The sequence below is a fragment of the Balaenoptera acutorostrata genome, unplaced genomic scaffold, assembly GCF_949987535.1.
Source record: "Balaenoptera acutorostrata unplaced genomic scaffold, mBalAcu1.1 scaffold_351, whole genome shotgun sequence".
Lineage (NCBI taxonomy): Eukaryota > Metazoa > Chordata > Mammalia > Artiodactyla > Balaenopteridae > Balaenoptera > Balaenoptera acutorostrata.
This window is the reverse complement of record NW_026646023.1, coordinates 63,857-77,357: the sequence shown is the minus strand read 5'-3', so window position 1 is coordinate 77,357 and position 13,501 is coordinate 63,857.

Below are 13,501 nucleotides of genomic sequence, written 5' to 3'. Positions count from 1 at the left end.
TGCAGAAAGAAGGCGGCTTCTAGGCAGTTTGGCAGCGGCTCTGCGCGGGAGGGTTCGCCACCTCCTCGCCATCGCTAACCCGTCCCATCACGTCCCTACTCGCATTCCCACCCCGCCCTCCCTTTGCGGAAGTTCCTGACCCGAGTGTATGTCTTCCAGGTCCTCACATCCAGGGTGAGGATCGGCTTATATTTTGTGCACCCCTGGGCAAAGGTGGAAACCAGTGAGAAGAGAAATTCCCCTAACCCGCCGCCCAACCCCCATTTTCAGTCTCTTACACTTTAAAAAATTGTTCAGTCATAATTAAATCGGCCTAAAGCTGCAATACTTCTGTGCCTGGGAGTAGACTAGAAACCTAACGAACACAGCGCCCAAACCGCCCCTTCTCTTGTCAGGGCAGCCGGACTGGCGGCCATTCACTGGCTTCTTACTAACACCCCGGGAACAGCCTCAGGCTGAGCAGGGCGCCCAGAAGAGGCTCTTTCTGGAAAGGTTCCCTGGGCTGCAGCGGTGGGAAGTATTTCTTCCCTGGTCCTCTGAGCAGCCCACCCCTGGCATCTGGGGCAATCCTTGGGGATCTGGACCCTGCAGGAGGGACACAGAGAATGTCCTCCTTACTCTCCCTTCCTCGTCCATTCACAGAGTGGGGACTCTTGTCTTCTGCATCCTGTGTGGGACTGGCCTTGCTTACACACCCAGACTCACTCCTGGGGCATAAGGAGCCAAGATAAAAATACTTGGACTTGGGCTTCCCTGGTGGCGCAGTGGTTGAGAACCTGCCTGCCAATGCAGGGGACACGGGTTCGAGCCCTGGTCTGGGAAGATCCCACATGCCGCGGAGCAACTGGGCCCGTGAGCCACAACTACTGAGCCTGCGCGTCTGGAGCCTGTGCTCAACAACGGGAGAGGCCGCGACAGTGAGAGGCCCGCGCACCGCGATGAAGAGTGGCCCCTGCTTGCCGCAACTCGAGAAAGCCCTCGCATAGAAACGAAGACCCAACACAGCCAAAAAAAAAAACCAAACAAACAAACTTGGACTTGCAGGCGTAAGTGTCAAGTGGTTGACAAAAAATCATCAGAAATGATAGGTTGTTCAGGGATCACAGAGATGGGGGGAGCTGTGGTTGGAGAAGCCCTTAGGCTTACTGAACTGTCAGGAAGGCATTTAGATGTTGGATGAGATGAATGGAGGGTGGGACCTGGCCAGAGTGTGAGTAGCTGGGGCAAAGCCACCAGGAGATGGACATGCAGAGTGCAAATGCCAAGGAGCAGGGTTTGCACTTGATCGTGGAAAAAGCTGGATTTGGGACGAAAATTGACATGACAAAGACCATCCTTTAGAAGGAAATGGTGACTAGCATTTGAAATAGTTTCACAAGAATTTCCTCCCTATTGTATTGGGCAAACATTGTAAGGAGAGCAAAGAATATCAAAAATGTAAAAGCATTCATCTTGCCCCAGTCGGATGCAGGACATGCTTTTATTTTCCCGTCTTTGCTTCTATCCACATACATTTTTCATGCCTAAAGTCAATTTTTTATTTTCCAGATTTCTCTTAACATTTTTCGTGTTGCTATATACGCTCTTCATAGTTACACTTTTTATATTGTTCCATGTATTAGGTGAGACACTTTGAGCAACTTAAGCTTTCTGAGACTCAGTTTCCTCATTTTAGAAATGAGGATAATTAACACCTGTCAGGAGATTATTGTAAAAGTATGGTTTCATAGTTGACTAAGTGTTCAATAAATGATGACAATTGCCACTATTTTTAACTTCTACTTCAAAGCTTAGATTCCATTCTCTTGTGACGTTTGATGCAGATCGGGTTATTATAGTTTAACTCTCTCAAATATTTGTAACTACAAAATACATTCACACATTTTATTTCACTTGATCTTACCCGCAAGCTTTTTAGGCATTTTTTCCTATTTGCAGATGGAGAAACAGCGAGAGGTTTGTCACCTGGTGACTGATGGCGGGGTGGGGGGCTTAGCTCTTCTGACCCTCATCCCCCATTTGTCCATGACACCAAGTGGCCCTCCATTCACTGGACTGGGGCTTCAGTCTGATGGTTTTCATTGACTTCTTCTGTATAAATTGTTTTATGCAAAAAGTCTGTTTGTCGTTTTAGAAAATCATATTGTCTCCATTACAAGTCGTTCTGGGCTTTTCTACTCTCATCTCAGACCACTCTCCCCTGCTCACCACACTCAAGCTGCGCGGCCTCCCGTTCCTCGAAGGTGACAAGCACGTCCCATTCTCAGGGCTTTGGGGTGTGCCTGGGATGCTCTTCCCTCAGGTAGGCGTGTGGCTTATTCACTTCCTTCTGGTCTCTGGTCCAGTGTCACCATCTCAGGCCTTCCCTGACCATCGGATCTATAGTCCATCGCTCTGTCTAAAGACGGCTCTATCCCCCTCCTCCGCTTTATTTGTCTTCACAGCAGTTCGCACAGTGCCATCATGTTATTTAATTCCTTTTGGGTACCTGCCTCCCCTACTATATAAGCTCTTCTCAGGCAGGAAATTTATTCAGCGCTGTATCCTTAACCTCTACAGTTGACCCTCGAGCAATGCCGAGGATTAGGGGTGCCGCGCTGTGGAAAATCTACCTATAACTTTACAGTCAGCCCCTCCTATCTGTGATTCCGCATCCGCTGATTCAACCAACTGCGAATCACGCGGTACTGTAGTAGGTATTTATAGAAAAAAAAAATCCGTGTATAAGTGGACCTGCACGGTTCAAGGGTCAACTGTATTTCAGTGCAAGGCATATAGAAGGTGACAATACATTTGAATGGATATGTTGAATGAGTAAATGAGTCACTATTGGGAGAGGTGATCCGGGAGCCCTGAGCCCCCCTGCACATTCATGTAGGGCAGGCCAAGGTTACAAGGCCCTGACTCATTATCTAGGCCATTTCTCAGAGTTGTGTGTGCAGCAAGCCACCTTAAAGGATGAAGTAACCTCTCCCCCTGGGCAAAAGGCAAGCTTGCTTCCATTACTATAGCCGTGGTGAGCCCCCCAAGCTCAGTGTTCCTCTCCTGTAACAGAGACCCCTGCCTGTGCAGGATCCAGCCCAGGCCCTTTCCGTAACCCCCATGGGACTTGGGAAACGCGGGGAGCCAGCATACATGAACCTGGAGCTCTGGCTACAGCTTTTCCCCAGAGGAATAAAGTCCTCTGTCTGTGACCTGGGGGTCTCCTGTCTTCTGACAGCATCTAGGAAACAGTTACAGGGTAGCTTGTTAGCTTGCAGGCCAGGTAAACTCCCAGGCCCTGCACAGTACTTGCCAGGCCTTTTTGGTTTGCTGATTTTTAAATTACAATTCGCAAAATTCTTTCGCCCCTTTGAGATTATTTCCTTGATACATTTTCTCCCAAATCTAATAACTGAGCTGAATTGTAGGAACTGCGTGATTGTTCTTTTTACATACTTTCAAACTTTACCTTAGAGAGATTTATTGGATTCACTGTTGTGTTGGCCCTGGCTTTGGAGAAACAAGAGAGAGACTGACAGCCTTGACAAAATCAATTTTTTTATTCGAAAAAAAGTTTAATTGGTGTATAATGATCTATTTTAATTGTTTTAATTTGCATTTCTTCAATGGCTAAAAAAAGCCCTGATTTTTCCACGTGGTGACTTATTGTCTATATATTCTTGTGTAGAAACTGTTCATCTCCTTTTAACTACTTTATACAGGAATCTGGGTACCGACCTTATGACTATTGATCAATTTCAGTGTAATTATAGAGCAGATTTTCATCTGTGTTGTTGTCACATACTTTTTTCTGTCATTCTTGTGTTCATGTTTATAATTTTATTACATTTTGTTGAATAATTTATTTGCTTTATATAATAGGACTCATTGCTCTTGTCTCCACCAATGTCTGCAATTTACTTTGCAATTGTAAGTTGCTTTGCTGCCCTTTATTTCTGTTTCTCAAGTTTATGGATGGATTTGGGAATTCAACTCCTTGATTCCTCTGGAGTCGTTGTGTGTGGTGCAGCAGGAGATGGTGATCGGCCTTCTCATCCCCAGGCCGTGTGTGATCGTCTGCAGCGAAGCCCAGCCCTGACTGTTGAGGGCAAGACATTGAGGTGGTACGGATGCAGGTGAGATGTTGTCCTGGCCCGAAGACCCTTCATCCATCTGTTGCATGACCGGAATGCAGCAAAATGTGCCAACTGCTGATTAGAAGTAGAAACAAAGGTGTCTGATCTTGCTGGGGGAGAGGAGTCACCTCCCATGGGAAGGAGCAGAGAGGGAGGCAGCCTTTGACCTGGACATTAAAAGATGGAGGACTTTCCCTGATGGAGGTGAAGGAGGAGGGAGGCAGAGCCAGCTGGGGGAAGGGGGTGGGCAAAGGCTTGGAGGCAAAAGAAGAAGAACAAAAACAACAACAAACCCAAGGCACTGGCAGAGAATAATCAGGAAGTGCCCGACATTGACTGAACAGCAGTTCATTCCCTTCTGGTTTGTCAGGTTTTGCTTTTAAAGAAAACAGAGGTAGAACATTTCAATCATCTTTAGTCAGCTGATCCCGCTATTTCTCTTTAGTGTTTCCATGCATGTCCCATGATTACCTTCTTCTGCTGTTATTAAAAAAGCATTTGTTCTTTGATATTATTGCCCTTGTGTTCTCCCAGATGATTTTTAATGTTATGTTATCGGGCTCTTTTCCTATTTGTTCATCATCTCAGACCAAGTGTAAGTGTCACCTCCTCTGAGAAGCTGGTCCTGGTCCCCACCTCTGCCCCACCCCCAGCCTCAGCAGTGCTCTTGCTCTGGCTGGGCCCTGAGGCCAGTCCTGGGACAGGGCAGGTTTCTGCCTCTCCCCTGGAAGGCAGCAGGATCCCTGAGGTTATGGCTGGGTCGCTCCCTGCCCTTCCTCCCAGCATCTACACAGTGCCGGGTGTGGCTCAGTGAGCATGCATGCATGCATGAATGAATGAGTGAATGAATGAATGAGTGAATGAATGAATGAGTGAATGAATGAACGAATGAGTGAGTGAATGAATGAATGAGCGAATAAGTGCATGAATGAGTGAGTGAGTGAATGAATGAGTGAGTGAGTGAATGAGTGAGTGAATGAATGAGTGAGTGAGTGAATGAATGAATGAAGGGAGCCAAGAACCAGCTAACTGAAGGTAGAGAGCAGTTGAGGGTGTGGAAGGGTATCAGGGAAGATATCTGGTCGTGGAAGGTGAGGAGAAGGGATCGGTTAAGCATGAAGCCAAGCAAAAGTAAAGAAACAAAAAAACAAACAAAAAAAAACACAAAAAACAAAAAACAAAACAAACAAAAAAAAAAGTAAAGAAACAGCAAAAGAGAAGGGAGGAAATATAAGTTTCAAAAAAAACTGAAAAAAAAAATAAAAGTTTGTAGTTGGGGAGGAAGTTAGGATCTAGTGGAGAAGCACCCCCGTATCACAGCCCAAACACCACCGCCTCAGACGGGTCTCATGCATTAGTTCTCAAACCTCAACGTGCATCAGAGTCACCCAGAGAGCATATTAAACCCAGATGGCTGGGGCCCAGCCCCAGAGTTAGGCCTGAGCTGAGGGCCAAGAGTCTGCATTTCTAACGAGCTCCCAGATGTAACTGCTGATCCTGGGTCCACACTTTGAGGACCACTGGTCTAAAGCAGGTTTTCAGCTATTCTCTCTCTACTTTCCACTTTCCTTATACGACTTATTAACCCTCACTCTGTGCAAGCGCTTTCTATCACTCGACACACTTAATTTTCACAAAAACCTTCTGTGATACTTTTATTATCTCCATTCTACACATAAAGGAAGAAGCAAGAGAAATTAAATTATGGTACCAAAATCATATAGCTAGTGAAGCTGTAAAGTCTGTTTGACAGTAAGAGCAATTTTAAATGCTGTCAAGATTGGGACTCACTGTCAGTGGTGGGACCCTGGACAAGGTGCTTACAGTCTAAGGCCTCAGTGTCTTTTTAAATGAGGTTATTATAGTAGCACATATTTCACTATGGGTTGTTGGGAGAATTCAATGTGTTAATTCACAAGAGCTGATAGCATAATTATGATCTGAAGTGTACCCGATTCTTAGGGGCCTGCCCTCCCAACTAGAATATAAATTCCATGAGGACAAGATGTTTGTCCTGTTGGTTTCTGGGACCCCAGAACACATAACAAAACCTAACACACACTAGACCCTCAATAAACACATCTCGTTGTCTTGTTTTTGGCCAGACAACTACTGAAGTCCGTGTGCCTAGAGCCCATGCTCCGCAACAAGAGAAGCCACCACAATGAGAAGCCCGTGCACCACAACGAAGAGTAGCCCCCGCTCGCCACAGCTAGAGAAAGCCCATGCGCAGCAACGAAGACCCAACACAGCCAGAAATAAATAAATTAATTTAAAAAAAAAAAAACTTTTCTTTTAAAAGCAACATTACTAGCACCCTTGAGACAGAGCTTTTAGTATATTTGCATATGAACATCTAAGCACATTTACTACCTCCATCTAGGTCAGAGTTCCTCAACCTAAGCACTGTTGACATTTTGGGCTAGATATTCTTTGCTGTGGGAGGAGAAGTCTGTTGCTGTAGGATGTTTAGCCGCATCTTTGACCCCCACCCGCTAGATGCCAGCAGCACCTCCCCAGGGCTGACAACGAAAAATGTCTCCAGAAACTGCCGGATGTTTCCTGGGGGTCAAAGCCCCTGAAGTTGAGAACCACTGACTTAGGTATTTCAGACATGTCTCTCTGGCTGGCCTCTCCCCTCTCAAATGTCCTGCTTGACCACAGAAGTCTTAGTCCTACTAGTTTCCCTTCCTACGGCTTCCCAGAGAAAGTTCCTCCACATTGGCATGGCCCCTGCCTTAGCTCCTCAGGAATCAGACAACAGCACTGGGGGCTGGATATGGCTGTTCCAAATCACCATATTGTAGGTGATAAGGTCCCTCCAAGGGTGGGCCCCTGAGGAGTTCTCACCCGTCTGGAGTGCCAGCCTCAACCCCTCAGTCCTCACAGCCCCACCCATTTCTGGGGTGTCTGGCCCTTAGAAGGTCCCATCAGAAACAAATGTTCCTCCTAAGGCCTTTCCTTAGTCGCTCCCCTCACCTAGACAATAGCAAAACCCAGAGGTACCTTCCCTGACAGCAGAGTTATTTAATCTGCATTGACGCCTGGTGTGAAGCTTTACAAAGCAAGTGTGAAATGCAGACATGTCACTGTACCCTTCCGGCTACCATCCCAGCTCCTTTTTGCTCCTAATACAGACGGTTAAATTCCTGAACAAGAATGCTTCTGCATGAACGTGCATGCGCGCGTGCACACACACACACACACACACACACAAGAACAAAGAAATTTTAAGGCCAGTATGGTCTAAATCCACATTTGGAGGAATTTTTTTCCCCTAAAGGAAATGTGACCCGTATTTCACACCCAGTGAACATGCCCTTTTATGGAGCTGTGTGGACCAGTTTCCCTCCTTGTGGTTCCTGAACATCTCTATTCCAGAAAGGACTGCACCCCTGCCTTGGCATAACCAAAACGCTCAAAGGAACTGCTTGCCGGCAAAGGTGAAATTCAGGTGTCCACCTCCAGAGAAAGCAATAGCTGCCTGTGACTTTAAAATAGCCATCTCTCCTCCTCACACCCACTGCTTATCTTTATCAAGGTTTTAAAAAGCACAAGGACTAGCCTCAGGCAGGTACCCCATTGCATCCATAGTTAGAAATAAATCTAGAAACGCATCCTCTATACATTAACATATGTCATAGTGTCATCTGCCTTTATAAAAAGATTTTTAGCCACATTTCCTCAATTATGATTTACACTGAAATTTAACAATTAAAGCATATTCCTCTCCTACGCCATGAATGACTATAATTAGTCCTCAGCCACCCAGAGATTTGTGTTCTATCTGGAGTGGAAGAAGGTGGTCTTTTTCTCACCTCACACACAGGAAGGAATTGATCTGGGTTTGGTGTTGGTCCCAGCCTCCCCACTCCTGTGACTCTGCTTTAGAATAAAAGTGGGCAAAAATAATTTTTCCAGATAAGCAACGAGCTTATCTGCAAGTCACTATCAAAGTAACGTTAATGGTCAGGTGGTGACGGGGAAGAGGAAACATGTTCAAGGAAACATCCAGGCGTGATTGGCGTTTGTTTTTCCACGGTGTGGGTGTTGAGGCCAATTTGTTTGCAGGAATGTGGGAGAGATAGTGCCTTAGGGTAATTGCTCCTCCTACAACTCTTGGAGTTTTGATTAGCAGATGGGTTCCATTTTTTTCCCCAGCTACTTTCTTTTCCAGGACCAAAGGTAATTTTTTCCCCATGCATTCAAACCTCAACCCTTGAAAATTCCTCCATTCTTACTAAAGCAAAGACCTCTAGCAAAGACTCTTGGCCTACAGCTGAAAGTTCTCCAATGTCAATGATGATAATAAAGCCTATCCAAGAGCCGCCAAGACCCTGCATCAATAGGTTACATCCCAGGGTGGTTCCCCTGAACGGAGGGCCCTGCCTAGTTCAGTGTTTTCCACGCTCAGTGGTCTCTTCCCACCAGTCAGGGAATTAGCCAGTCTAATTACCTCTGGCTCATCTTCCCACATGTCGCTTCCCAGCATCAGAAGGGGTTAGAAACAGAATAAGGAAGACGAGGGGGTGCATGGAAGAGAAGGGGTGTCTCAGTGGACTTTTCCCGCGTTTTAAGCAGTTCACAGGAAGGCAAAATTGGAAAGCACGGCTGTAATGAGATCTGGAATTATCCACATTCCCCCTGCAGGCTAATTTGCACCCTGAACCCTATCTGAGCTGTTGATTTAGCCCCAGATCCTGTAAATGAAACATCAGCCCTAGAATGACTAAGAGTTGCAATTTCTAACTCCAGAGGAGCAAAAGAGAGAAGTGCTTAGAAAACAGAATAAATCCAAGATCTCTTAAGTCTCTTAATTTGGAGAGGTCAATTAGGAAACACCTCACTGAGAGAAGTACAGATTAGAAAAATCGATCAAGACCAGATGATACTTGGTATATTTAATGTATAGATTTATAGGATGAATACAGAGAGCCATAAAGAAATATCCTACCAATCTGTTGCTTGTTGGTGAATTTTAACTATAAGGTGTTAGAGAAAAGCATTAAATGTTTTGAAAAAGGCATGGATTTAAGTACGGATTCAAGGAAAAATTCCTCACTCACTGTCCTGCCTCACAGTCTTGGATGAAAACCCCAGTTTGGCCCAAGATCTTTGGGGGCAGAAGGTATTATGATTTCTAGAAGCCTTGGACTTTCATTCCTCCTGGGGGGAGGGAGGGTGTTCTGAGATGAATTCAGATTCTTGAGCTGCAGGAAAGGCCTCGGTGGTTCCTATTTCCCTGCTGTGATAACTGGACGCTAAATGAGCTTCAGAAGTTGGAAGCGGGAATAATACTTTCAAGTCGCCCAAGCCATGCCAGTTGGGCTCACCTCTGCCTCCGCTTCTCCTCCCTGCCTCTATCGTTTTGATCTTTCTCTTTCCTGGAATTTGATTTTCTGCGGGTTGTAAGAGGGAGTCATTATCACGCCTGCGCCGTGGACTTTCTTTGACGTTTATAATTTCAGATTCCAACACGTTCCAGGCACACTCTCTTATCTCCAAAAGTTTGAATTCCTTTTTGGGCTTTACAGAAAGTCTGGTCTCTGGATACTCTTTACTTTAGGCAAACTTAACTTTTACCTTAAAAAAAAAATAGCTTTATTGTGCACGGAATTATTTTCCTTCTATGAAATTTTTCTTTCGGTCTCTAAGGATTACAGAGAAAGCAGAGGACTTTCAAAATTCTCTTTCTTGGTTTTGAGCCCACTTTTCCTTCAACATCTCCAGATACTTCCCAAACGATGACGTGACCAGAGGCTCAGTTTGCCAACTGAGAGGACAATGAAGGGGGACCCTGGAGCCTGACACGCGTGGGTGCAAATCCCAGCTCAACCGGCGGCCAGCAGAGCCCCTTGGTCAGGACACCACTGCTCTGCATGGCCGTCCTCTTGTCTCCTTGTAGCTTGTCACCATAATAAGGGAGTGACTATCTTGTCACATCCCGCTCCAAACAAGACCCAGGGTAACACGATGGACCCCTCCCCTTCTTCCCTCTTTTCCATCTCCCCCTTTCTTTCCTCACTTCCTTTCAAGCCCTCAGAGTTGACAACCAGCTCCCCCTTTAGGATCAAAGGACTTGGTCCCCTGGCAGCTGGGGGAGCTGCCACAGAGAGTCCTCCACCCCTGGCTTATTCTGGAATTGCCTCTGCTGAAGGGAGCCCCTGGCCCAGGTCGCAGCCCCTCCCAGGACCGCTCAGCCATGACCAACACAGAGTATAAAGTCTCAGCCCCCCTTTCCAACTTGAGACTCAGAAGGATCCTCTCAGCTTCAGAGCCCCCAGTGGGCTTAGCTGTGAATTTTTGGTGACTGTGTCCCAGCTCAGCTTCTCCCTCAGCCCCTGAAGGTGATGTTTTCCCCTGAGCCACACCCCAATAAACTTCCTGCACACTAATCTCCATCCCAGCATCTGTGTCCTAGGGAATTCCACCTGCAACAGCTGTGATGAGGTAGGATACCGAAGACACAATTTGATGGATGAGGAAGTGCACATTAAATAGGTTGAAAGCAATACAAGATGAAGGCTAACGAGTCGTTAAGTTACCATTCAAAAAACACATTCACAGGAAAACTTCAATGGGGTGAAAATAGTGAGGGGGGCTTCCTGGAGGAGGTGTTGTAAGTGTTGGGACTTCTTGATGGGTAGGATTGGAAAAGAAGAACAACACAGGATGCTTTTGACAGAGGGAATCACTCAAGCAATGTGAGACTGAACATCCCTAGTTTGTGAAACAGGAGTTTTAGGAAGGCAAAGCAAACACCATTTGATGGGGGGTGGGAGGGAGCTAGATATAGGGTATGCTAGATTGTGGTTAAATATTAGATTTGGAAGAACTTTGACAGCCAGGCTGTGACATCCAATACCCACAAGCGGTGAGGAGCAATTAGGCATATTGGAGCAGATGAGGACACAAGGAAGCTTATCTAGGTATTGGTGACACTGATTCATTGTTGGGGCCAGGTGGGCAGAGATTTCATAGTAATACTTGATGCCAGTTATTGAAAATCACTCCTAATTTTACTTATTTTAACAAAAATCCACTATTTTTTACTTGGTTGTAAATGACAACCTGGATCCAAATTTCACTACATGTGTAGCTGTTTTATCAACCTTTGACTGTTCCATTGCAATTACACTTTCCCCCTCCTGGGATGTTGGCACATAGTGTAGGGAGTTTGAGAGAGGTACCAGGGCGTGTACTGCCACGATTTCCCCCCCCTGGGTTTGTGTGCTTAGGAGTATTATTGATATTTTGCCAGCAGTTTTTATGACGGGTTAGCATTGGGACTAAATTGGAGGAAGGAAAGCAGGCGGGTGAAAATTCCACTGATGCAAGTGGCGTGTGAAGGGAGCTTGGCATCTGGGCAGGGACAATGTGTAGCATGTATCAACATCTCATTCCTTTTTATGGCTGAATAATATTGGACTGAAGTGTATAAACCACATTTTGTTTAACCACGTATCTGTTGATGGGCACTTGGGTTGTTTCTACCTTTTGGCTATTGTGAATAATGCTGTGATGAACATAGGCATGCAAGTAACTGAGCCCATGTTTTTGATTCCTTTGGGTATGTACCTAGGAGTGGAATTGCTGGGTCATATGGTAACTCTATGTTTAACTTACTGGGGAGCCACCCCACTGTTTTCCACAGCAGCTGCACCATTTTACATTCCACCAGCAATGTGTGAGAGTTACAATTTCTCTACGGGCTCACCGACACTTGTTATTTTCCATTTTTAAAACTATAGACATCCTAGTAGATGTGAAGTGGTATATCATTGTGGTTCATATTTCATTCTTAATTGCAGAAATTATTTTTGTATATTTCTTTTTTCTTACTTTGCAACAATTTTAATAACCTAGCTCTATATTGATTTTTATTGTAAGCCTTTTAGAAATAGATACACTGGACTTAAGCTGCCTTAAAAGAGCTCACATTTTGTGTTACGAAAATCTCCATTCAAATTGCTTTTCACTTCCTAGATCATCTTGTCATGGAGGATTTTCTTTCTCTGTGTTTCTTTGTCAAGTCTCTAGTGTTATGCCTGTACGGTCCAGTGGAGATTCTTCTGTTTCCTGAGCAATTTGACAGTTGAACTCATCTAGTCAAAAGAGCTGATAGTCCTTGTTGTCTCTTTTGAGTAACATTTATATTCTGTTGGCAAGATATGAAACTCCCAGCGTCAGAGTGTTCTTTATTGAGGGTGAAATGATACAGGACTATGGAAGTAGCTACAACCAGACCCACCCCTTACCCTGCCATGATTGACTTCGTGACAAATTCTGGAATCCTCAGACTGTCTTTCTTTAAAAACTTCCCTAGCCAAATACTAGCCATTATTTTCATTAATGACTTCAAGAAGGGCTAATGGCAGTCAATCACAAAGGAAAATAAAACTCTCTTTTCTTTCTTTTCCTTATATGTTTTGAACACGAAATAGAGGAAAAGTATAAGGTAATCTTTGGGTATTGTTTCCAAATCTTTAAAAATTATGCCTGCATGCAAAAAAGCATTTGAGGAATCTATCACCCTTTGAAGATAAAGCACTAGATAAACTCGGAGTAGAAGGGAACTTTCTCAACATAATAAAGGATATAAATGAAAAACCTATAGCTAATATCATGTTCAGTAGTGAAAAAGTCTGAAAGCTAAGATTAAGAACAAGACAAGGATACCCACTTTCATCACTTCTGTTCACCATGTTTATAGCCACAGCAATTAGGCAAGAAAAGAAATAAAAGGCATCCAAATTGGAAAGAAGGTACTAAGACATGTCACAGGTGACATGATGTTATATGAAGAAAACCCTAAAGATTCCACAAAAAACTGTTAGAGCTAATAAACAAATTCATCAAAGTTGCAGGCTATAAGATCAACATGTGAAAATGAATATTTCCATACACAAGCAGTGACTAACCCAAAAAGGCAATTAAAAACAATTTCATTTACAATATCATTAAAAAGAATAAAATACTTAGGAATAAAATCAACCAAAGAGGTTCAGGACTTGTAAATTAAAACTACAAAATATTGCTGAAAGAAATTTTAAAAGACTTCAAGAAACAGAAAGACATCCTATGTTCATGCATTGGAAGACAATATTGTTAAGACTGAAATACTCCCCAACGTGATCTACAGATTCAATGTAATCCCTATCAAAATCACAATGGCCTTCTTGCAGAATAAAAAACCTGATCCTAAAATTTATACAGAGTCTCGAGGGACCGCCAATAGCCAAAACAATTGTGTAAAAGAAGAGCAAAGTTGTAGAACTCATAATTCCTAAGTTCAAAAGTTACTACAAAGTCACAGTCATCAAAATAGTGTGGTGTTGGCATAAAGACAGACACACTAGACCTCTGGAATAGAAAGTCCAAAA